The sequence below is a fragment of the Sarcophilus harrisii genome, chromosome 6 (genome assembly GCF_902635505.1).
Source record: "Sarcophilus harrisii chromosome 6, mSarHar1.11, whole genome shotgun sequence".
Taxonomy (NCBI): domain Eukaryota; kingdom Metazoa; phylum Chordata; class Mammalia; order Dasyuromorphia; family Dasyuridae; genus Sarcophilus; species Sarcophilus harrisii.
Window position 1 is genome coordinate 85,009,011 of NC_045431.1, and position 25,061 is coordinate 85,034,071.

Sequence of the window (25,061 nt, forward strand, 5' to 3'; positions counted from 1 at the left end):
TTTTTATTTTGAAAGTTACTACCACAAAAATAGAAATAATGAGGTCTATCCCCACCAAAGAGGTCAGTTAATGTTAAATAAGAATCAGCTTTCATAGAGAGTCACAAAAATCTGAAACCTCCTTTGCTTGCTAACATCTAGGGTACGTCAGGAGCTACTTCCCTGGGTGACCAAGAGTGAATCTAATCCCATCTTCTTGGCAGGAGAGACACTCCCACAGACACATAAAATAAAGACATAAGAAGATGCTAAACTGAAGATCAAAGATCAATGAGGAGCAGCTCCTCTCTCAATTGACAGAGATCTCTTTGATGCCCCTGATTGAATATGGGACAACTTGAATCTCTAGAGGAGATAAGAAAAGAGCCCAGAAGTACTATTATTAGTTCCTAATAGATAGAAAGGCTCACAGTTTACTAAAAATGTAGTTCTATTCTGTCAAACTTCCTAATTCTCCAAAGAAATCAAAACTTACAGATTTTAAAAAAATATGCTTGGAGCAATAATTTTTCTTGAATATATGTTTGTCCAATGAAGGGACTTTTGTAGGATAAGGGAAGTACTGAGGCAAAAGGAGTTTCTTTCCACCCACCTCCATGCTGAATCACCTTCTCCTTATCTCTCAGCAAAAACACAAGCCTAAGAAAATCTGTCATGTTTTAGCACCCTGGAAGTTTGCTGTATCCTTTCTATGAAAAGTCATTATAAAACCCTGAAAATGGAAGTCCCTATACCAATAAAACATGTTGTAATGCTCTTTGAAATAGTAAAGGATTCTGTATTTTTTAATATATTCATTCATTTAAAACTAAATACAAAATAAAAAAAATACAAAATAGAAAAAAAACAGAAACAGAAAATGAAAAAAAAGCATCATTATATACTCACCAGTACATCAGGGAAGGTTCAAAATATTTAATAATAAATTTCCATTTAAAGAAAGAATATATAATAGAAGATAATCATATTTATGACTGTCATCTTTGCTTCCCTGTATGTTATTCTTTTGTTTTCTGATGAGCACTTTCTAATGCTCAAAGATAGATGTTATGGATGTTATGGTAATATGGATATTATGGTTAGTTTTGACGACTATGATATGATATTTTGGCCACAGGTCTAGTTTTTAAGATTGTTAACATATATTATTCTAGGACCTGCAGTCTTTTATTGCAACTACTGATAAATTCTGTACAATTCTAATTATAGCTCCTGCATATTTCAATTACTTTGGGTTTTTTTCTTGTAGAATTTTCTCTTTGATATGTTTTTTTTTAATTTAGCAATAATAGTCTTATATGTTTTCTTTGTAAGATCTTTTTTAGTTTGTGATATGTGAATTTTTTTTTTCTATTTCTACTTTCTTTTCTTGTTTGTTCACTCCAGGACAATTTTCTTTGATTATTTCTTCTATTGTTGTATCAAAGTTCTTTTTTGGGCCTTAGCATTCAGGTAATCCAGTTATTATTATATTCTTGCTTCTAGATCTATTCTCCAGTTCTGTAGTTTTTAGGTTTCTCATTCTGTTCTATTGTTTCATTCTTCATATTTTGTTTTGTTATTTCTTGGTCACTTATAGTTTCACTGGCTTCCCTTTGTCTAATTCTAATTTTCAAGGAGTTATTTTCATCTTTGAGACTCTATCTCCTTTTCTAGTTGGTTAACATATTTTTTAATAAACTTCTTGTTTTTTAAAATGGTCCTTTTTTAAAAAACATTTTTCTTCAATCTCTTTCATTAAATTTTTAAATTCTTTTTTGAGTTCTATAAATTCTTTCTAGTCAGATAGCCATTTAATATTACTCTTTGAAGTAGAAGAGGCTTTTTTTTGTTCACTGTGCTCCTCTGAAGATAAATCCCGATCTTCCCTATTGCCATAATAAGTTTCTATGGTTTGATTCTTTCTTCTTCGTCTATCCATTTTAAAACAAATAAAAATAAAACAACTATTTGTGTAAATATAAATCGTGTAGTGAGGGGATAGTACCTGTAGCTTCACTTCAGTTCTCTCCTCTAACCCAGAACTCCAAATCAATGACTCTCCTTCCTGTGAGTGCCCAGTCAGGAGTGCCCCTGACCCCCTGCTTTTGCACTCACTGGGTGTGCGGGCTCCTTCTTGCCCAGGATCTCAGCCACGCAGTTGGGCCTGGCATTCCTGATCAGCTGAGATTCTCTCTGTCTTCCCAGACTCAGACCCCTGACTCAACATGTACATATGGATATAGATAGATAGATAGATAGATAGATATACATACACAATACACAAGCAAGGTAATTTTGGTGGACAAGAAGCTGACCTCTGAGTCAGAAGAATAGGATGCAACTCCCTGCTCTGAGACATACTGGATGTTGTTATTGTTGAGTCATTCACTTGTATCAGATTTTGTTTTGCTGTTGGTTTTGTGGGGATGAAAGTATACTGGAGTGGTTTGCCATCTCCATCTCTATCTCCAGTGTACCATTTATAGATGAGGAAGTAAGGTAAATAAAGCTTAAGTGATTTACCCACAAAGTAAAAAGCCACAAAACAAAGACTTCTGAGACATTTGGTGGATCCTCTATGGAGAACTGCATGAATGGGAACAGGAATGGATTGGAAAACATGGCAAAGTTGTGATCTGCGTCAATTAAAGTAAGCCCCACACTGATAAGATAATAAAGTTAGAATCTCAATGTGCTGATACTGCTATAAAAAGCTTATTCAAACCCAGTGGTTCTAATCACAAAAATAAATGTCAATGTTTAATCTTAATCCTAAAAGGGCTCCTGTATCATAACATATTTTAGCACTATTCCCAACATTTGTTGATTATGTTTTTTAAATAGAACCAGATCTAAAGAATGTAGAAAGGCTCTGATGGAAAAGAAAACTATAAAACAAAATCAACTTGCTTTTCATTTATGCAAAAGCAAATCTGTGTCCTCCAAAAAATTCTCCTATAGAAATGTACAATATGTTTGTAATGGGGAAAAAAGGTTATTTTATCCAAAAAGACAGCTCTCAAAAAGTAATGGGGACAATCTTGAGGTTTTTATCTATTTTTTTAAATCAACAATAGAGTTTTGTGAGGAAGGATAAATTTATTGCTTCAGAAATGAAGGTATTACAAAATCTAGGGAACATGTTACAGAGTAGAAATTCATCTCTGAGTGAAGCACCTAGAACAACTTGATTCCCTTTCAAAAAGAATCCCTTCAAGGACTTTAAACTCCCAAATATCCTGCCCTTCAGAGATAAATTGAAGCCTCTTATGACCACACCCCCAAAAAACTAAAAACAAAGTTATGTTGGCTTTAGGGAAGAAGTGGGGGGGGGGGTGGGCGGAGTTTGCATCAATCTCCAGCAGAACATCCCAGCTAGTATGTCAATGGATACCTTCTAGAGAGCTTATTTCATAATTTATCTTTCAAATTGGACCCTTAAGAGATTCCTTCTACCTAGAAAGTCATTGTGGACCAGTGAGAGTAAGTAAATCTACAAAAAGGACAGGACTCAACATAGAAGTCTGTAGCAGATGGCCTATTCCAGTGAGAGTGTGTTGAATACAGTATAATAACAAAAAAGTCCATCTGGAGAGAGAAATCAAGGTTGAAATACCATCATCTGGTAAGAACCAGAACCACAGAAGGAAGCCCCAAAGGAGTCAATCCCAGTAGAGACTTTAGGCTGCAGACACTATTAATGATCATTTTAATAGAATGGATACCTAGGATTCTGTGGTTTTAAAACACTTCTGATTTAATTGCTTCAAAACTTCCATATTCCCTGATTTTCTTCAGTCCATGTTGACAGTTGATGTCACAATAGAAAGTGAGGTTTGTTAAGCTTCAATAGCAACGAAAAAGTCTGAACGAGAGAGAGAGAGAGAGAGAGAGAGAGAGAACAGATGGATATATTTGATTTTCATACTCTCTAAAAAACCATTAATAATGATGGAAATTAGAACAAAGCAGTATCGAGTATTGATCACAGATAATTATTATTCCAAGGTCTTTGTTGTTTCTCAATAATTCAAATTTGCCATGCTGCGCTAAACATGGGCAAAAGTAATTGCTTTGGAAAAAATGTTATACAAAATTGCCATAATAAAAATAAACTTATTGGGAGATTATAAAAGAAACTTTTTAAAGTTCAATTACAAGTTATTTCATTTTTATCAGTTATTCTCTTGCCATTATTCTACTGCTCAGGTTCTATAAAATTAACAAAGATAGGAAGACTTAATATGTGAAAAACTATAAAAAATCAAGAACACAAATTCTCTGCTGGTGAAGCTATGGAATTGGCTTCTGGAAAATGATTAAGATTAAACTATCAGATTTTTCTCAAATTTATAAAATTTCAAAGTTGGAAGGTGCCTCAGAGTTGCAAGTAGCTTCATTTTTTATCATCAAAACATTTATATATCACTTTGAGTTTAGCAAAGCACTTTATAAATATCTCATTTGTCTTCACAACAACCCTTGAAGGTAAGTACTATTATTATGCCCAGGTTGAAGATAAACTAAGACAGACAAAGGGTTAATCAATTTGCCTAGAGTAACATAGCTAGTAAATGTTTTGGACTCAGGTACCTTGAATTCAGTTTGAAGTTCGATCTACCCTACCACAGGCCCATGTTCTAACCATCCAGGACAAACTATGCCTAAAAAATAATTGCCTGTACCATTGTTTACCTGAGAAGTGGTCCTGCAGCTTTTGCTTGACAGCTTTCAAAGAGGAAGAAGTACATATTACCAAACAGTTCTTTTCAGTCTGGTGCAGCTCAAATTGTCAGGATGCTTCTCCTTTCTTCAGACTTAAATTGATTCCTAATAATTTCCAGTATTACTTCCAATTCTATCCTCTCAGACCAAATAACAGAAGTGTAATACCTCTTTCATATTCCATCCCTCTTTGACCCAGGGATTCCTTTATTCAGTTGTGTTGACATTATACGAAAGATCCATATGTGAAAAAATATTCACAGAAACATTTTTATGAAAACAAAAAAAACTAGAAACAAAATTCATGTCCAAAAATTGAATGGAACTGAATAGCAATGTGTATGAATGAATGAAAAAGAATTTTTAAATGGTCACTATGCACCAAGCATTTTGCTACGTGCTAAGGATACAAATAGAACAATATACAGGCTGTAGTGATGTCAAGGGAAAAACATTTTGATTTGGAAAATTAGAGGAATTATGAGTAAGTCACAGGGGAGTAGAATAATGTATTCTCCCAGGAACAATGACAGAGTGGATTTGAAAATGGTTTAAAACTGGAATAAAGGGAAGAAATTAGTATATAGATATCTAGGAGTAAAGCAAAACGTAGGTGGAGTCCCAGCATAAGTGACTAAAGCAATCGCCAATTGGTTCCTGTGGGGACCCAAGACAAAGGTTCTAAGAATGAAAGAATTAAGACCTCTAAAGCTTGATGTCTGGACCAAGTCTCATGATGTTTGCTATGGAAAGGTCATGAAAATGAATGAGTAGGAACATAATAAAATATGCATTAGTGTGTCATAAGGAATGACAAATATGAAGAATTCCTGAGGGGAAAAAAAGGAATACAGAATGAAGAAAGTAGATCCCAAAGTACAACATACACAGCGATTACAATAATTCAAATAATGATAACACTAAAATATATATATATATATATATATATATATATATATATAAATTTGGGTCAAATATAAGAACAAAGGACACAAATACAAGAATTGTATTGGTTTGCATAAAGCCAAAATCCTTCATTTCTGTTAATAATTGGTAAACTATAAAAGTAGTACATGACAAATACTAAAAGTTGCAATGATAGCAATAATTTTCCTTAATATATTCAGAGAATTGTATTTGTAGAGACATTTGCTTGAATATTTATCAAGAAAGGTATCTTTAAGGTGATTTGAGAGAAAATGGATATTTAATTATAAAGAAATAATTCAACCTCTTATGGTTACATTAATTCTTCTCCATCACTACCTAATTATCATATTATTAACAGCACAAGTATTGGGGGAATATTTATTTAGGTGTTATTCTGATGCCTCATTGATTCATCATCAATTTTGGCAAAAAGAAATTTGGTTGTTTATTTTGGTTCTGTTATACTTCTCTACCTTCCAAAATGTAGTGTTTAAAATACCTCCTCCTAGATAAGGCTCTTTCTCATCCCATTCCCCCCTCACTCTCCCTGTCTAGATAGATAGATAGATAGATAGATAGCTATATAAACACACACACACACACACATATACACACACACACACACACACACACACACACACACACACATATATATACACACACACTTTAGTGACCTCCTTCTATTGACTTACTTGGATGCAGGTTGTTTTCCCTCCACAGTATGTAAACTCCTGGAGGACAATGACAGTTTCAATATCTTACTTGCTCTAGTCTAGTGACTGACTTATAGTACAAACTTAACAATTACTGGCTGAATTATAGAAGAGTTATATTTCATTAGTAAAGGACATACAAACACCATTGAAATTGTAGATCCTTGAAAAATATGGTAGAAATAGCATGAAACCAAGTGAACTTTTAAGCACCTGACCTAGAACTATATAACTTAAGTCTTCAAAGACCTAACTTCCACTCTCTACTACACTATAACTAAGATCAGCTCAGACCCCAAAAGCTTGTTCAGACTTTGCTAGGTTACATACAGACTTTCTTTTTGGAACAGAAATTAAAGGAAATTTTCTGGCTTGATATTTCCCTGTGCCTAAACAAGATAATACTTCAATCAATTTGTTTTACCTTCATTTGATTATCAGTAAACCCAAAGGCAATTTATGATTTCTTTGGGAGAGCGAGAAAGTCATTGTTCTAGCATGGTCATTACACTAGGGGTATGTTGAGTTAATAAGGTGTGCTGTTTGCCTTAAGGTAGTTGCCAAAAAGAAAATGATCTTTTAAAATTTATTTTTATTCCAGTGCTTGAATTAAATTGACAAACTCATCAACTTTCTAATCACATTGCCTATTGAAAGCCAAGTTCACTAATTCATTACAAAGGTGTATGACAACTGCAAAAAACTTTAAATTTTACTACATTATAACTTCTTATTGGGTCACCATGACTGCAGAAAGACAAAGGCTGGGCTTGCTTTGAAATATAAAACATACTTGCTGAAACCAATTACATATATAACAAACTTCCTTTTTTATCTTTTCCTGGGAGGAAAAGATGAGAGAGAAGTTAAGTGAAGCAAGGACCAAAAGAGAAGAATGGCAGGAAATTAAGCACTTATCTTCAAACTCCAGCTGTACAAACATTCTGCTTATTTCTGACAAATCTCAGCTCCTAGTTCGATGTGAAATTTAAATATATATACATACATATACACACATATGTATATATATATATATATATCTTTGTTAGAATATTGGCCTTTTGTAGTTTCACTTTTCCAAAGAAAAATGTATGTTGCATGTTAATTTTGCATAACAGATTCTATTTGCAGTTCAAAAGCCTTAGGTGCCAGTATACACACCCTGTTCCCCATCCCCAAATAGTTATTTCCTTGCTCCTGTCCAGTTCAGCCCTAGCCCCACAACATCCCACTCCAATCTGCCTGCCCTTCCACTGTACCTTCTGGAATTCTTACTCTGTCTTAACAAACTTTCTTTCATCTTAAATCTCTTACTTTCTCATTCTTTCCAATTTCTGGACTTCAGTGAGATCTGATTCCTGATTAATAGTACTGCTTTCCTGCTACCCTTTGGTAATGTGGATCGATATAATAACCAAACATGATTCCAAAGGATGGATGATGAAGCATTTCTTGAAAAATAATTGATAAATTCAAAAAACAGAATAAAATACTATTTTTAACATAACCAAAGTGAGGTTGTAGGATTGTTGTTGTTTTTTTTTTTTTTGCTTGACTATGCATATTTGTTACAAGATTTTTCTTTTCTCTAATTTGTAGGATAGAGATGGAAGATGGGGTTTCTCCCTTTCTCCCTCTCCCCACCAAAGAAAGAAAGAAAAGGGTCATTGAAGAATTTTTAATTACACAGAAAAGAACAGAATCTAGATTTGAGAACTGGAATAATGATAACAAGGGACAAATTAGAGGGAGAAGGGTGCCAAGAATTCCTTCTTACTAAGATTTTCAAAAGATAGTCTGACTTTTTACTGTCAGTATTTGGATCTCAACATCCAAAGCCCCAAAGGCTACTGTGATTTAAGTCTAAGTCAGTCCTCCTGATTCCTGTCTTTTGCAAATAAGAATGCAGATTCCAACATCCTGTAGTTTAAGTTCATAATCTAAGCAGAACCTAAGGATTTTATTTTAGTCCAACTTAGTGACTGGTGATTAGACAGATTTGGGCTACCTGTGCAGAAAAAAAACACAAGCAAGTAGCTAGTGCTACTAAGAAATTACAAAAGGAGCCAAGATGGTGGAGTAAAGTTAGGAAACTGTTCAAGCTGTTTGTTCAATACAAAAACTCAGAGAAAGAGAAATCTCAGAGTGATGTAAATTGGTCTAAAGCTCAAAAAGGCTTCTTAGAAATGCTCATAAAAGATTTCAAAAGGCAAAAAAAAAGAGGTAAAAGAAAAAATGAGAATTTTTCATGAGAGAGTCAAAAGTTTGGAAACGGAAGGAAAAATTTTATTAAGAAAACTCTTCTTAAAAAGTAGAATAAATCAAATGGAAAAAGAGATACAAAAGATGACTGAAGAAAATCAACTAAAAAGAATGAAAAAATGGATAAAAGTGTGAAATACAACATTAGCAAAACAGCCAGCCTGGAAAATAGATCTAGGAGAGAAAATTGGCCTACCTGAAGGTCATGACCAAAAAAAGAGCCTGGATAGCATTCCACAGAAGGTCATTAAGGAAAACTGTTCCAATACTCTAGAAACAGATGGGGAAATACTCATTGAAAGAACCCATCAAAGAGGATCAAAAATATTCCACAAGGAAAACTCCAAGGAATATTGTTGCAAACCTACAAAACTATAATCTCAAGGGAAAAATGCTCCAAGCTGCCAGAAAAAACAATTCAAATATCAAGGAGCAACAATTAGTATTAGCCAAGATCTGGTAGCTTCTATAATAAAGGATAGGAGGGCCTGGAATACTATATTCCAGAAGGCAAAAGACCGAAAGTTCAAGACAGTATAATCTTCCAAGGGAGGAGATGGAGTTTCAGTGAAGTAAGAGGCTTTCAATCATTTCCATTGAAAAAAAAAACAGAACTAAACAGAAAATTTAATCTACAAACACAGGGCTCAAGAGACACATAGAAGGGTAAACAGAGGAAAATATATTTGAATATGAAATTGTTTACATCCCTAGGGAGGAAAATAATATCTATAACTCTTGAGAACTGTATCTGTCACTGGGGTAGACAGAGGGGGTCATCACATGGACTGAAGGTGTGGTTGTGAATGGTCCCTGATGTGATGAGATCAAAGAAAAAGACATTGAGGAATGAGAAATTATCTATACTGGAAAAAGAGGAAAGGGAAGGTATAATGGGACAATTAGTTGACATTCAAGGGTGCAAAAGATCTTTTACAATGAAGGGAAAGAAGGGAGGAGGATGAGCATTGTCTGAAGCTTGATCTCATCAGTTTTGGCTTTAAGATAGAAGAATTTTATCATTCAGTTGAGTATAGAAATTTATCTAACTCTATAATGAAGTAGAAGAAAGAGGAAAGAAAAGGGAGGGGCAGGATAGAAGGGAGGGCAGAAATACTAGGATAAAAGATAAAAGAAAGGAGGAAGAGTTAATAGAAAATAAGGTAGTGAGTGGAGTGGGTAAAAAAAAACTAGCAAGAGAAGAGGGAGTGATAGAAGATAAGGTAATGGGTGGAGTGGGTTAAAAAAACACAAGACCAAGGACAGTGTGGAAAGAGAAAAACAAAGTATATACAGGGTAGAAAATAGGATGGAGGGAAATACAGAGCTGATAATCAAAACTGTTGATGTGAATAGGATGAACTCTCCCATAAAACTGAAGCAAATAGCAGAGTAGATTAAAAAACAGAATCTATAATATGTTGTTTACAAGAAACACATTTGACACAAAAAGACACATACAGAGTAAAGGTAAAAGACTGGAACAGAATTTATGATGCTTCAGGTAAAGCAAACAAACAAACAAACAGGGGCAGCAATTCTAATCTCAGATAAAGCAAAAGTAAAAATAGATCTTATTAAAAGAGATAGGGTGGGAAAGTATATCTTGAGAAAGGGTACCATAAATAATGAAGTAGTAAAATACTAACTGTGTATGCATTAAGTAGTAGAACAGGCAAATTCCTAGGGAAGATTTTAAGCCAGGTACAGAAAGAAATAAACAGCAAAACTATTCTAGTGGGATAATTCAACCTTCCCCTCTCAGAATCAAACAAATCTAACAACAAAATAAACAGGAAAGAAACTAGGGACACTAATAGAATCCTAGAAAACCTAGATATGAAAGACCTCTGGAGAAAATTGAATAGGAACAGGAAGAAATACACCTTTTTCTTGGCAATACATGACACCTACACTAAAATTGAACATGTATTAGGGCTTGAAAACCTCCACTTAAATAGAAAAAGGCAGAAATAGTAAATGCTTCCTTTTTAGACCACAGTGCAATAAAAATTATATTTAATAAAGGGTCATGGAAATCTAGATTAAAAATCAATTGGAAATTAAATAATTAATTCTAAAGAATGAGTGAGTTAAACAACAAATCACAGAAACAATTCAAAATTTCATCCAAGAAAATGACAATAATGAGACAATATACCAAAACCTATGGGAGGCAGCCAAAGCAGTTATTAAGGAAAATTTTATATCTTTAAATAACTACATAAATAAAATAAAGAAATAAGAGATCAATGAATTTGTCATGTAAATAAAAAAGCTAAAAAATAAAAAATAAATAAAACCCCCAATTAAATCACAAATAAGAAATTTTAAAACTCAAAAGAAATTAATAAAATAGAAACAGAGAAAACTATTAAACTAATAAATAAAACTAAGATTTGGTTTTATAAAAAAACTAACAAAATAGATAAACCTTTGGTTAATTTGATCAGAAAAAGAAAAGAAAAAAAATAAATCACAAGCATCAAAAATGAAAGGGGTGAACTTATTATCAATCAAAAATAAATTATACTAATAATTAGAACCCATTTTGCCCAACTCTATGGCAGCAAGTCTGACAATCTAACCAAAATGGATGAATACTTACAAAAAAATAAATGTCCCTGGTTAATAGAAGAGGAAATAAAATATTTCAAAAGTCCCATTTAAGAAAAAGAAATTGAACAAGTCATTAATGAACTCCCTAAGAAAAAATCTCTGGGACCAGATGGATTCACAAGTGAACTCTATCAAACATTTAAAGTACAATTAATTACAATACAATGCAAAGTATTTGGGGAAATAGATAAAAAAAGGAATTCTGCCAAATTCCTTCTATGAAACAAATATGGCACTGATACCTAAACCAGGAAGGACCAAAAACCAAATCTCCCTAATGAATATTAATGCCAAAATGTAAATAAAATTTTAACAAAGAGATCACAGCAATTTATTGGCAATATACTACAGTATGATCAAGTGGGATTTATACCAGGAATTCAGGGCTATTTGAATATCAGGAAAATTATTACCATAATTGACCATGTGAATAACAAATCCAACAGAAATCATACAATAATCTCAATAGATGCACAAAAAGATTTTGACAAAAGACATCACCCGCTCGAGAGCATGGGGATAAAGGAAGTTTTCCTTAAAATAATAAGTAATGAAGAGAAGCTGCATGTATTCCCAAAAAAATCAGAGGTGAAACAAGAATGCCCATTATCACTACTGGTTCTACAACATTGAACTAAAAATGTTGGTTTTCACAATAAAAAAGAAAAAGAAATTAAAGGAATTAGAATAGGCAATGAGGAAATAAAACCATCACTCTTTGCAGATGATATACTTAGAGAATCCTAAAAAAAATCCAGTAGAAAAAAATCTACTGGAAATAATGCACAGCTTTATCAAAGTTGCAGGATATAAAATAAACCCACACAGTATTTCTATATATTACTGACAAAATCCATCAGAAAGGCATAGAAAGAGAAATTCCATTTAAAATTACTGTAGACAAAATAAAATATTTGGGGGTCTCCCTCCCAAGACAAACCCAAAAACTAGATGAACACAATTACAAAACACTTCTCACACAAATAAAATCAGATCTAAACAAAATGAAATATATCCATTTTTCATGGCTAAGGCAAACTAACATAATAAAAATTGCTGGGAAAACTGGAAAATAATATGTCAGAAAGTCAGCATAGAGCTACATCTCATTCCCTCATATCAAAACAAAGTCAAAACAGATACATGATTTGGGAATAAAGAATGATACCATAAACAAATTAGAAGAACAAAAGATAATTTACTTATCAAATCTTTGGAGAAGGGAGGAATTTATGATCAAAGAAGAATTGGAAAACATTATGAAAGGCAAAATAGGAAATTTTGATTATATTAAATTAAAAAGATTTTGCATAAACAAAACCAAACAAAACAAGATTAAAAGGGAAGTACTAAGCTGGAAAAAGTCTTTATAGCCAGTATTTCTGATAAAGGTTTCATTTCTAAAATATATAAAGAACTGTGCCAAATTTATAAAAATACAAGTCATTCTTCAAGTGATAAATAGTCAAAGGATATAAAAAGACAATTTTTTTTAGATAATGGAATTAAAGCTATCTACAAGCATATAAAAATTCTACAAATCACTATTGACTAGAGAAAGAAAAAATAAAACATCTTTGAGGTACCCCTCACACTTCTTAGATAGGCTAAGATGACAGGAAAAATGATAAATGCTGGAGGGGATGTGGGAATACTGGGATACTAATGCATTGTTGGTGAAGTTGTGAAATGATCCAACCATTTTGGAGAGCAATCTAGAACTATGCCCATAGGGCTATCAAACTGTACATCACTTTTGACCCAGCAATGCCCTTACTGGTTCTGTATCCAAAAGGAAATCATAAAGGAGGAAAAAGTACCCACATGTGCAAATATGTTTGTAGCAGTAGCTCTTTTTGTGGTAGCAAAAAATTAGAAAAGAAGTGACTATCCACCAGTTAGGGAATGGCTGAACAAGTTGTGATATATTAAGGTAATGGAATATTATTGTTCTTTGAAAAATAAAAAACAAGTTGATTATAGAAAGACCTGGAAAGATTTACATGATGCTGAACAAAACAAGCAAAACCAGGAATATATTGTACATAATAATGGCAAGAATACAAGATGATCAACTATGAAAGGTTTGGTTCTTCTCAGTAGTTCAGTGAAGCAAAGCAATTCCCATTGATTTTGGACAGAAAATGTCATCTGCATCCAGGAAAAGAACCAAATTTTTGATGACGTTTTAGAATTAAAAGTATGTCTTAGGTAAGATATACAACTAAAAATAGCATATCTGAAAAGATTTGAGTTTTGCTATATTGGTAGGTAGCAACATGTTTGCATATGATTTAAATTATTGATTGATGAAATATTTATTAAGTTCTTACTATATGCAAAGTACTGAGAATTCAAACAGAAAAATAAAACACTTCCTGCTCTCAAGAAGCATATATTCTAATGAGGACAACAACACAGATGGAAGATTTCAAACATAAGCCCAATGGAAAAGTCTCATGGTCTTTAAGGTATTGTGACAAAGCAGATATCAATTCATCTTTTTTAATGACATTCCTACTGATAAAAATCATAACACTTTCTAATACCAAATCATTTGACACTGACAAGGACTTTGGTACCAAGAATTCTTGCTGTTTATTTCCCAGTAAAAGTCATTAGAGTATTTTAGCTGCCAAAAATTTTTTAAGTGAAAATACATTATATAAATAGAAGTCTAGTGTTTTATTATACTTTTTTCCAGATGATCCTAATGTCACAATTTTAGAAAAGTGTCTGATTATCTAAAATATGTCTCAAGGATTGTGACCAGGTTAACAAGTAGATCAGGTCATGCGTAAGAAAATTAGTTGAATGAACTGAAAATGTTTGGTCTGGAGAGTGGAAGATCTGGAGAGGAAATAATTAACTGACTTCTCATGTTTGAAGAGTTATAATGTTAAAGAAAGATTAGTTTTATTCTATTTGACCTCCAGAGAAATAAAACCACAATGAAGGAAATTATGAGAGAAAAGAAAGAGATTTCATCTTAATATAAGGGGAGAGTCATGATCATTAGAATCCTCCAATAATAAAATGTGTTCTCCTATGATTTCCCTATCACTGAAAGAATTCAAGTAGAACATGAATGGCCACTCATCACTAATATTAGTGGTAAGATTCAGGTCTGGAGCATAGGTAGGTTAAGATACCTCTGAAGTCCCTTCCAATCCTACAATCTTATGATTTTTAGATTCTGCCTCTTAGGAAAAAGAGTTCTCATTCTCCAAATATGTTTGTAATAAATCATATATGAAATCATTAGCAATCTTTTGGGGAAAAACATTAATATGTTTAAAATGGCTAAATCTTTTTTTATTATAGCTTTTTTTACAAGATATATGCATGGGTAATTTTTCAGTATTGACAATTGCAAAACTTTTTGTTCCAACTTTTCCCCTCTCTCCCCTGACCCCTTCTCCCAGATGGCAGGTTGACCAATACACATTAAATATGTTAGAGTATAAGTTAAATACTATATATATACATGTCCAAACAGTTATTTTGCTGTACAAAAAGAATTGGACTTTGAAATAGTGTACAATTAGCCTGTAAAGGAAATAAAAAATGCAGATGGACAAAAATAGAGGGATTGGGAATTCTATGTAGTGGTCCATTGTCATCTCCCAGACTTCTTTTGCTGGGTGTTGCTAGTTCAATTCATTACTGCTCTGTTGGAACTGATTTGGTTCATCTTATTGTTGAAGATGGCCACGGCCATTAGAATTGATCATCATATAGTATTGTTGTTGAAGTATATAATGATCTCCTGGTCCTGCTCATTTCACTCAAATTCAGTTCAAGTAAGTCTCTCCAGGCCTTTCTTAAATCACTGTGCTGGTCATTTCTTACAAAATAATAATATTCCATAATATTCATATACCACAATTTATTCAGCCATTCTCCAATTGATGGGTATCCATTCAGTTTCAATTTCTGGCCACTACAAAGAGCACTGCCAAGAATGCTAAAACATTCTTGCACATACAGGTCCCTTTCCCTTCTTTAAAATCTCTTTAGGATATAAGCCCAGTAGTAACACTGCTGGGTCAAAGGGTATGCACAGTTTGATAGCTTTTTGAGCATAGTTCCAAATTGCTCTCCAGAATGGTTGGATGTGTTCACAGTTCCACTAACAATGTATTAGTGTCCCTGTTTTCCCACATCCCCTCCAACATTCCGCATTATCTTTCCCTGACATTCTAGTCAATCTGACAGGTGTGTAGTGGTATCTCAGAGTTGTCTTAATTTGCATTTCTCTGATTAATAATGACTTGGAGCATCTTTTCATATGGCTAGAAATAAAGTGGCTAAATCTTAAGAGGCACATTTTAAGGTCACAGGATCAATAGAAATAGTGAAATGGGTAGAATAATGTAATATTCTACAGATTAGAAGCCAAAGAACTTTGATGCAAATCCCTGATGTGTCATTTACCATCAGAGTGACATTAAGCATGTCATTTTATTTCTGAATTCTATTCTCATACATAAAATAAAGAGGTTTTTAGATATATTCTAAGATACTTTTTTAGTTCAAAGTTCTAGTTAGAACTCATTAGAACTCATGAAATTATAAAAGAGAATGTCAAAAATCCTGCTTCTGCCTAGCATCAAGACTTCAAGTTCTCTTATGATTCTGGTCTATACCTCAGAATAAATAGAGAGTTTGAGAAATGCAAACTCCAAAAGAGAAGAAGGAATTATGTGCTTCTTTCTCTATATGGGACAAGATCTTGTCCCATATCTCAGGGTACTTAAGTACCCTCTGACAATCTGTCAGGTCAAAAGACTTGGCTTTACCAACATACCAAAGGATTCTAAGTCAATAATGTTGGACACATTCTCCAACAAAGAAAATAACTCAATAATGAGCAAGGGTACCTTAAATTTCAGAAAGTTTTTCCACAGGAACTGCAGTCATCCCTTCAATTGCTTGGCTAAAAGCTCAAAAGCTTTGTCTTAATTTTCTTTGAGCTATCCGGGGTCCTGATTTCCATCAATGCTTGTACTGACCATGAGGCTATTAATCATATTAGAAACATTCTTGAATCCTGAATATTTTTAATTCCAGTTTTCTCCCATGCCTGACTTGTCTTCTCCTGTGAACTGATTGGAGTCCTATTTCACCTACATGTACACACTTGTTGCCTCCACTTTATTGATTTCTTAAACTTGCCAAACCTACTGAATATCACTCAATATCACTTGGCTATACCCTAACCATCCCATATGAGGAACACTGACACACTTCCAAATTCACAGCAGTTAGATTATCATCACCAATATCATGTCCTGCCTACCACACACAACTTTAAGATAGCATGAATTCAACAATGATATAGAAATGTTATTTGCTTTTAACTTATTTTTTGTTAGTGGGATGTCTGCAAAGGATCAGGTATTTGAATTTATGTAAGCCTCTGAAATCTCCTAAAATGTCCTAATCTTTCTCATCTATAAATGCAAAATGGAAAGTGGACCATTTAAGTGACTCACCATAAAACCTTGAGCTCCATAGGATCTTGGCTTCCGTCTCAGAACAGACATCTCATCCCAGATGCTGGTAACAGAATGAGCAATGAATGAATGTCTTTCCAAAATAGATTCCCCAGACAATCATAATCATTATGAGCCATACTAAACAGGGCCAAGAACACAAGCTGATAATCCAGAGAACAAAAAGGAAACTGCTTTTAGGAAAGCAGGACAGGAGCTACACCTTATAATTCATAATACCAAATTGCCTTCATCTTGGATAGAGTGGGAACCTAAAGGAGATCCCTGCCAATCTCAGATAATTTTCTTAGCACAAACTCCAAAATCAATGTTCAAATTCATGTGAAATGTTATTTCAAGATCAAATAACATGGACTTTATGCAGAACTATTATTGTCAGTACTAAAATGATAGTAATGAAAAGAAGAAAATCTCTGGATTTCATAAAATAATATTAAAAATAATTAGGAAGAATAATTAGCCTGATTTAGAATCAAGAAATCCTGATTTCAAATCCTGCCTCAGATATTAGTACTTGTGTGATCCTGAGTAAGGCATTTATCCTCCCAGCCTTAGTTTTCTCATCCATAAAATGGAGACAATAATAGCACCTGACTCTCTGGGTTGTAGTAAGAACTGAGAGAGATGATATACAAAAAGTATATTATCCTAGCAAACATCATAAGAAAACAATTAGTTTTCTGAGCAACTCTTTCAATTTAATAATTTCAATCTAAAATGCAGGAAATTTCAATCAGCCAAGAGTGTCTTTCTTCTAGTTATGGTGACTGTAAAACATAAACCAAAGGCAGCAAATTATTATGGACCATGCAGTCTGTGTATATGCTGATGATTATATGCTGATGAAAAGCCTAGAGTAAAAGCTTCTCACTGGTGATCTTTAGTAGAAAGCAATGACTGAAGTCTATAAAACTACATCAGATGATAAGGAGAAGAAAGGGGACTTGGACCTGTGATTTCATAAATATGAGGGAAAATTTAAAGAGGAAATTCACTCTTTCAATGCAAGTTAGCACATTCTCTCCAACTTAAAGTTGTAAAGAGCTGACTAGAATGTTGAGAGATCAAATCACTTGCCCAGGGTCACACAGTCCTAATAACACTTTTTCCTGTTTCCAAGGTCAGCTCTATCCATCATTATGGTTACACTAAACACAGACCACTTAGAAGAAACAAAACTTGTTATTTGATGGAATGGTAGCCTCACATCGATGTGATATCACACTTGAGTGAAATTCAAATTTTACAGACTACTAGAGGTGCTTAGCCTACTATATGAACAAAAGATTTCTAGCCACTTTCTAAGCAGTTTTATAAGCATCATATATGAGCCATTATGCCATTAATTTTAGCATGTAATGATCAGAAATAATGTCATTCTACTATGTTGTTATACTACCACCATTGAAAGAATACAATTGCTACTATTTTTACATTTATGTAAGGATGAATTATTTAACTCAATTCATAAGATTATCTGATTTTAGACGTTGAAGCAACCTTAAAGATGACATAGTACAAGCTCCTAATTTTATAAATCAAGAAAATTAACCCTAGCTACCTGATGTTACCTGAGCAAGATCACTTAGCTACAAGTGGGAAAAGTTGTAATTAAACTCAGATGTTATTTCTTTCTTTTTTTTCCTGGGGAGGCAATTGGGGTTAAGTGACTTGCACAGGGTCACACAGCCAGGTAGTGTTAAGTGTGTGAGACCAGATTTGAACTCAGGTCCTCATGATTTCAGGGCTGGTGCTCTATCCACTGGGCCACCGAGCTGCTCCAAAACCCAGATTTTCTTGCTCTTAATCTATACCTACTATCTATCTAGTATGTTATTGGACATTGTATGGAAAGATGATACACAAAATGAATAAATCATGAATTCTATCCTCAAGAATCTCACAGCTTCTTGGAACCAATTAAAGAATAATGCAGAACAATGTACCAAAAGACATATTGGTACAGTGCTGTAGAAATTAGATTAGAAAGAGTCTACCATTATCTAATAGGTTTAATAGAACTTGAACTTGCCTTTGAATGATGTAATAAATACGGGGAAGGAAAGAGGGAATCCCAACATAACAAAGACATCAAGCACATTAGAATGGTGTGATAGTATGTTAAGGAATCCAGCCTTAGACTGAAAAGAAGATTTGTGTTGGGAAGTGAAGAGAAACCAAGTGGAGTTAGTAAAGGGGGTCAGGTTATAGAGGCCTTTACAAGTAACAGGATGCCTCAGAAACTGTCCTATGGAAGGAAGCCCAAATACTTATGATCTAAAAAGGATGAGAAAATACTTTAACGAGACTCTGAAAACAATTTCAAATAATGTCACTTTGACATAGCCTAAAAAGAAATGGCAGTGGCAGATAGACAAGGCTGGACTGCAACAATAATATTCCATAATGAGATATTCCATCATGAACAAAAACTAAATGTCCAAGGGAAAAGTCACAAATAGTAATAGACACTACACATAACAGCTCCAACCTACGAATGTAAAAGGAGCTTTGTTGTGTGACCCGTGGGCCAGAACTTTGTTCTGTGTTGATGTGCAAATGTAGTACTATTAAAGATCAATAGTGCTCATAACTTTTTAGATCATGAAAACAAATTAATAATCATTGCTTACTCCATGCAGTTGGTAGAAGTCTCAAATGATATAGTACAAACCTTAAGGGTGACATAGAAATGCCCATTATTGTTATCCATCTCTATAATACCCTCTTCTAATATGAAGTACTAGAGTTCCTCAAAAAAAAAATAATGCAAAGGCAAACAGTTATGGTAGAAAGAGTTCTAGACTTGACATCAGAAAGAACTAATATAAGATATTTTATAAACATTAATTAATTTGATCCTAGTTTTCTGATCATGAGTAAATTACTTCATCTCTCATTTTCTCATTTGTACAATGAGGGTAATAATACTTGTGAACTTCATGATCTAGAACTATGTTGAGAGATCTCCTACCTCCCATTGGTGGTGGCAAAACAGGAAACCAAAGTTCAAAGGCTATAGCCCCAGCAGAGTTATAAGATTTTAGTGTTATAATTCACTAGCTCCCAATGGTGTGATTCCCACACTCATCTGGACACTAAGAATTGTTATGTAATCTCCCTCTAAAAGTATATATAACACAATGTCCCAGAAGCCAGAGGAAAGTTCATTCTGGCTTTGAGAACATTTGTGGCAAAAGTAATAACACAATTTTTGGTAGTCTTTTTGTTAGTGTCCATAAGATTTTCCTCTTAGATTTCTTGTTGGGCTCATTGGAGAGTTCTAGAAGCTGTCTTTCCTCAGGGTCTCTGGTTCACACTTCCTGATGCAGACACTGTCTTCTGCCTTTTGCTATTCAGGGACACTTCTAGGATATCAGTGGGAAATCTGAATCCTCTGGTTCTGTAAGGTTCACTATGTCTTCCAAAAGAGAAAAAATCAGAAGGGAAAAATGAGTTGAAAACCAAAGCCAGGGCTCCTCTTCCTCCCACTCCAAAGTAATTCCTTTTTAGCTTCCATCATTAAGTTTCCAGATGCTTAAATTTCTGGGTTCTGAGCATATTTGCTATTTTTTCATCAATCTGAATTTAATTTTTGTGTACCATCTTTCCAATCCATCCAATGATTTTCAAAGATATTTTAATTGAACTAAGACTTCTGCATTTTATTTAAAGCCAATTATGAATTGAAACAATCAGTGAATGTTCTCACCTGGTTAAGATATTAGGATGTACCATCTTGTCATTTATTTTAAGGGGGAATGAGGCAATTACTTGCAATTGGCCCCCATCCTTACACTAGTAGTATCTCTATCTCACAGAATAATTAGAAGGATGACAGAAAAAAGAACATGAAAAATTCTATGTAAAGATTAACTATATTTATGATGTAATGGAGGCCTTTCCCAGGATATTAGAATTTAAAATAAAACATAATATCTTTGAGGAGGGAGAATTTTCTAACTTATTTGATGATGCTTAATAAAAGAAACTTGGAAAATTATTAGTTAGATGAATATCATAAACTACTAGAAAGTGACTAAAAGTCAAAGGATGTAGAATATGAAATCAAAAATCTGTTCTGTCCATTATTTTTTAAAATTCTAATTCAGCCTAGGAAAAAACAAGAGCCCTAGGACATTAAATAGAATTTCCTATGTGAAAGAGAAGGAGCAGCTTTTCTGTTTATGGACAAATTTCACAGTTACTATTAGTGGGAAAAGAAATATGAACCTTAGTTATTTGAAACCTACAAATTATTTACTTGAAAGGATATATGAGTGGGAAAAAATGAAGGAAGAAATGAATAGCTGACTTAAAGGAAAGCTTGATTTCTTAGTACAAAAATATTTTTGTTAACTTCAATCTTGTATTTTCTGTCTATCCCTCTGTTGTGGTTCTTTCCTATACCATTTCTCCTAAGTTTCTGTTCCTAATTCTGTAATGCTTGGTTTGTAAAAGGGAGTTTTCTGGAGCATCAATAATAGGCAAAGAGGGATTGAAAATAAAGGGGAAAGATATATCTTACAAAAAATATTACAAAGGGAAGCAGAAAATTATTTTTAGGTACGTCCATCATATCTAAAAAATGAATAAAGGCAAATGATGTTTTTATTTTGAAAATGGTGTTCTTTTATTATCAGAAAAACAAATCCTCAACTTCAAAAGACAAATACATCTAATACCATTATTATAAAATGGTCATCTGCAAGATGACACAAGCATGGTACATAGCAGAAATGTCAAACATGTGGCCTAAAGGTCACATGAAGTCCACAATAATTCCAAATGAGACCCAAACCATATTAAAATGTAATTAAGAGGGGCACCAGATGGTGTAGAGGATAGAGCACAGGATCTGAATTCAAATCTAGTCTCAGACAATTAACAGTAATCACCTGTGTGATCTTGGGCATGTCAGCCATAATTCCCTTACCAAAAAAAGAAAGGAAAAAAATGTAATTAGAAAATATTCAACAATATAAATAATAATACATTAAAATAAAGATGATGTTGCATTTTAAAAGTAAGTTACTATATGGCCCATAGGAATCCTTGGATTAGTGGCTTTCCTTTCTATTTGAGTTTTACATGACTTATGTGGAATACAGCTTTGGCTTTATAATCAGAGACTTTGGGTTCTTGAGTCCTTGGTTCTGCCTGAGTACTCATAGAAGTTATCTTTATAGTAAAATGAAGGATTTGAAGTCCTTTTTGAGTTCTAGACCCCTTTAGAAGCCTGGTAAAGACAAAGAAACCCTTTGTCAACATAATATCTTCAAGAGTATAAAATAAAATATATATACAAAGAAAACCAGATATATTACAATATCTGTGTGAGATATAGCTAGATGAAGAAACAGACAATTGGGGTTAAGTGACTTGTCTAGGATCACAAAGCTAGTAAGTGTCCAAGGCCAAATTTAACTCAGGTCCTTCTGATTCTGGGACTGGTGTCTATCCACTGCACCACCTAGCTGACACTAAAATTTTTTAAAAGAAAGTCATAAACCTCACTGTAAGTGTATATAATTTAAATCTATTATGAAACTGAAATGACCAAAAAAATCTAATTTAACAGAATGGTTAACATATAAATTGAAAAAGTTTCATATCTGAGATTTTGCCTCCCACTCTCCCTGACATGTCACTGTTGTTTTGGTTTGTCCTTCTTTCTCAAGAAGACTATGGAAGGAGGAAGGTGATGATGTGACTTACAAATGTGTTGTATTTAAGTAAGGTCGGGCTGGCCAAAACCAGAAACAGTAATTATATACATTCACTTTAAGCTAACAAGACCCAAACAATGACCACATGGGATTTGGGCTTGAGACCCATTGTTTGGCCAATCAATGAGAGCCAGAATGACTTGGGTTTAAGGCATGGTCCTTAAGAAATAAATCTAGCCTATAAACCCAAAGTATCTTACAAGGTTTCAGTGATCAAAATTTATATTTTGGGGGGAAGAGTACCTAAAGATAAGGGTATGATAGCATAAGGGACTTGAGAATCCTTGTTTTCCTAATTATACTAGTTTTTCCTAGTTACATATCTAGTCTTAATTTCTCTTACCTGTGTGTCTCTCAGAAGCTCTTAATACTGCACCAATGCCTCCTCAATCTGCTAGTTCTTGAACCCAAACTCTTGAATTCTCAGGCATCTCATCTCCCTAGTTTGGACTCAAAAAATGGAAAAATAAATTTAAAAGGAGTTTGGAACCTGAGATTCAGAAACTCCTTGCCCAAGCTGTATAGAAAAGCACAGGTCAATCTCTTCCTTGTGCTTTTTCAAAGCTTCCATTAATAGCTCCTGGCATTTAACAGTTCCACAATACCCACACCTGCTGAACTTTTGTGATCTCTATGGGAAATATGTAGAAAGAGGAAAAAATAGTTCTCTGCTTTGTTAGATTCTTTTTATAGATCAGCTCAAAAGTATGGCTTTTCCCATAAAGTCTGTTCTCCCAAAAGTAGCCAGTCAGCTCATTTTGCCAAAGTCCCTATTATTAAAAACTATCCTCCAGAACATATCAAGGAGTAACTCCAAACCAACCAATTCATCTTGGGAGCAGTCCCACTCACTGGGACAATAAATGGCTTTAGTGGTCTGGACAAGATGCCAATAAACTTATTGACAACCTTTATAGATTCCCATACAAAATGTCACCATTCTGCAAACTCAATGAATTGAACAGGCTCTCACTTGAAAATTCTTTTAAACTGCTCAAACTTGACTCATAAGTACAAAGCATTACAGTTTTCTGTGAAATGTTCTTCTTTTACCAATAATTCCTTTCTACTTTTCTGTTCCAAACTTTTAACTGTATATTTGAGGGAGAAATGTCATATAGTGTTGAATAAGCTCAAGAATTACCAAATTCTAGTAATATGGAAAGGCATTTAGATATGTACAGTGCTGTATTGTCCTGGGCTTTGCAAAAGAATTTTTATTTGAATTTAATACTTTTGGTAAAGCTGGTTTTCTTTTTCATTTCTTTAATATAGAAAATATTCAAAATTATGGACTTTGCACTGAACAAATAGTATAACTCTAAAATGGAAAATTGCATTTAGAAGGTCTTTACATAATGCCTATGTCAGTCACTGTGTGCACTCAGACATAATTAAACAGTAAGTTAGCTTCAGTGTTAGAGACAGGAAGGGAGTCACCATCCTATTGAATAGTAGAGATCAAGCAAAAAGAAAAATGCTCCAGGAATACTATTGTTCGAGAGCTTTTCATTTTATCATAGCTCACTTAAAAACATATGAAAAAAAAGTCTCCTGCTATCCTAAATGTCTTCACCATTTCTGGGAGTGGAGGAGGTTTGAGCTTATTATAATTCCATTTGGAGAATCGTCATTAAATAACAATACCTGCACAGCATAAAAGAGTAAGTGAAAAGGATAGTGAATTCTGTTAGAAACCCTTTTCCTCATAGGACATTTTGTCATCCAGAAAAGTGAATTTCACCTTCTTATAAATTGCTGGCCTATTACATATCCCATGGGGAATAAAAGAAGAAAGCAATAATCTATCTGTATGCTGTGTAAATTATATATTGGTAATTATGGACTCCTTGCCCTAAATGATCTTACCTCAAAAAAGATCTCCATGTTTCCTCTATAAGAACATGGAACAAGATGAAAAATGACCCTCTGTGACTAAATAATCATGTTGTCAATGATGTAGCATCAACTGAAGTAGGTCACAGAAAGGGTGAGGATAGGAGATTTGATTCTGGAGGGGCTTTGTCTTTCAGACTTTTCACTGAAAACAAAAGAAAAAATTAAGACACTGAAGAATTTGGGGGATGAGGTTTTTTAAATGAGATTCTTCTCAAATGAAAGATGATTTTTTTTTCAAGGAAGTCTGTCAAATTAGGAGAAATGTCATTTATCAAGTCTAATTTAGTGATGGCCTCTGGTTACTTCAAGTTTTGTAATTGTGCTAATCTGTAATACATTCCTCTACTTCCCTTATTATTACCATAGCTCATTATTCTGAAGTAGGATGCATTCTACTCATTCCCGTCCCCTTGTTCTCTGAACAATTACGTAATTAACTCAGAAAAAACAAAGCAGTGTTTAAAAAAAATTAGATTCTCTTGAAAAGCAAAGTTGTCAAAGTGCTGATTTTTTTTAATGAGAAAATGCAATCCATACTAGAAACCACTGATAAGAAGAATATGTAAAGAAATAAATGGAAGCCTATTTTAAGTATTTTCCAAATAAATGACAAAAGTTGTTGAAAGGGATCTGAGAGGCCACTCAGTCCAACAACTTAAGCATTGGATTTCCTCTACAACACC

General features: G+C 33.6%; 1 long non-coding RNA gene across 1 annotated transcript in view; it reads right to left on the minus strand.

The window, feature by feature from the left end:
• LOC116419983 overlaps positions 1-24,400 on the minus strand; it is a 115,138-nt gene extending 90,738 nt beyond the window's left edge. Inside the window, exons 1-3 of the long non-coding RNA XR_004230304.1 lie at positions 24,349-24,400; positions 22,823-22,929; positions 16,730-16,793 (exon numbers count right to left, since the gene is read on the minus strand). This is a non-coding gene — a long non-coding RNA (uncharacterized LOC116419983). The remainder of the gene's footprint in view (positions 1-16,729; positions 16,794-22,822; positions 22,930-24,348) is intronic.
• Between the last annotated feature and the right edge of the window lie 661 nt (positions 24,401-25,061).